Here is a 2,423-nt window from a genome sequence, read left to right as displayed (position 1 = left end):
TTTTTTTTTTTCTGTTTCATGATTCTGTTCTCTCTTTTTACCAGTATTTGCTTCGTTTATTCGATTAAATTGAACAGCGATATAATTAAATTTGTCTAAAAATTATCCACCTAACGACCTGTAATTTCCATTTCCTCTAGATTCTTCTTTTGCATATTTATCTATATTCTTGAAAAAAAAAATACATCAGCTTCAACATACTTTTTCACCATAATTTTATTCTTAATCCTATCGTGGTATCCGCTTCACCAGAAATGCCTCTCTCTCTCTCTCTCTCTCTCTCTCTCAATCCCACGCGTCCACGCGTCTAAAATTTCCTCGACGAACGTCGTCGTTCCACTTCCTGTCTAGAATCGGCCGATTCATCAACGGTAGAGCCATTAGCTAATTTATTAATTTCTTACCTTGTTCCGGCTGGCCGAGAGGTCGTGATCCCTGAAGTCCGAGCGAAAAACCATAGAACACCCACGGGGCAATTAAAATACTAATTCTCATTGATGATTTAATCGACGTGTTGTTTCGGGAATTCGATTGTTCCACGCGCGCTTCGTCCGGAATCGTTCGTCACAACCGGTTCGAATATTCGAAAATCGAGAGAGTCACGTACCCTTCTCTCGACGACGGCCTTTGACGATTCTTTTCGAGATCCTTGTTTCACCAGCCTCCCGTGTTTGCGCTCGAAATTTCATCGTTGGCCTCGGTATCGATATCGAGACGATCGAAACATTTGCTAAATTTGAATAAATTAATTAATTCTCCCCCATTTGATCCAGAGTGTCTAATATCTTTCACAACTTGCGAAGATCCGTCCATGTATCGAGTGACTTTTAAGTACGTCTTAAGTATCTTATTTTTCAATTGTTATCAAATCTATTTTCTAACAAATAATAAGGAGCGTCGGAGATTCTTGTTATAAGAAGATTATACATCTTCGCTGTATAATGTTACGTTTGTCATCTGTCTACGTTGTAGTTTTTCGTACTCCTTTGTGCCGAATATCTCTCCTTTGACTCTTCTAGCGGGCAAAATCGTCGTCAGAGCGGATTGTAACACTGGATCGAGTAACGGAAGAACGTCCGAGGAAGACGATCGTGGATGAAACGGAAGGAAGAGGGTGGATGGATCCGAGATGGGAACGACAAGGGATGATCAGAGGAATGAAAGCATCCTCTGCTCGGATGCTTTTTCGATTTTTCAGTCGACGGGCTCTATCCTTGCTCTACGTTTTCTAATTTATCCTCCAAAAGAAGAAGAAGAAGAAAAAGAAGAAACGTATCGAGTCAAGATTTCCGGGATTCCGCGGGATTTCCGGGAGTTAACTCCGCTTTAAGGAAAGAGAGAGGCGCGGTGCATTAATTTCCTTCGAGATGGAAAATTAGTCTCGATATTAGAAGTTGCCAAGAATCAGGACAAAGTAATCGTGGCTCGTTGAACGGCTCGTAAAACTTCTTCTTCGGACTTGTAAGAACTTTGTTTAAGCAACGAGAGGGAGGGGGTTGAAATAGAAAGAATATAGATAGGGTAGGAGCGTTGAGAAAGAAAATTAAACAAGAAAATGGATGGAAGGAGCGAGAAAAGGAGAGAGAGGGAGGGAGGATAGACGTTTTGTTCGATGCAGTTCGCGTAGGGGTCTGAGGTTAATTGCAAAATTAACCTTAATTATTAGCCCTCCTGGACATTTCCATTCTCCTCTCGCCTAGTTCTAGCTACGATGGTAATGTAGCAGGTTAGTTACCGGCGCTTGGTTGCCGAAAGATTTAATCTTTTTTAGCGGAGGCCGCGTTTACGAAGAACGGGTTTCCGAAAAAAAAACGGGTTGCCTCTGACTCCTCGCCTCTTGTCTCTGATTTTTACGCCAATGTTAACTTCTTTCCAGGGATCTCGACCTTTTCAAAAAATCATAACCTTCCACTACTCGCGTTCCTTGCTACAATTAAATATTTAAACTTACGAGAAGAAGGTACAAGGTTGGTGGAAAAAATAAAGTCATTCAACCGTCGAAGTGATTTTTTTTTTTATTGTTCCATATTTATACACATAATAAGCGATACCGTATTATATCGTATTAGGTACTAGATCGTATTGTATGTATATATATATATATATATATATATATTTATATATATTCATTCATTTATTTATATATCGAGCATTCTGTACAATAAATAAAGACTCTAGAGCATTTAAAACATAACACGGCGTACTCCCTTGCGATTGGCATCGAAAAGTGTACAATAATTTAACGAGTACCCCTATATGCGTATATCCCATCGCCTTTTGCGGAAAACGCGTCATCGCAGATGACGATACTTGTGGCGATTCGAGGATATGTATATACATATCGCATAGGGTTCCATTTTGAACTTGTCAAACAAATCGTAACAATCCCTCCCCGTTTTCGACTCGGTAGAGACGGCTACCTT

The sequence above is a fragment of the Apis dorsata genome, unplaced genomic scaffold (genome assembly GCF_000469605.1).
Source record: "Apis dorsata unplaced genomic scaffold, Apis dorsata 1.3 scaffold_68, whole genome shotgun sequence".
NCBI lineage: Eukaryota > Metazoa > Arthropoda > Insecta > Hymenoptera > Apidae > Apis > Apis dorsata.
This window is presented reverse-complemented; position numbering follows the sequence as displayed.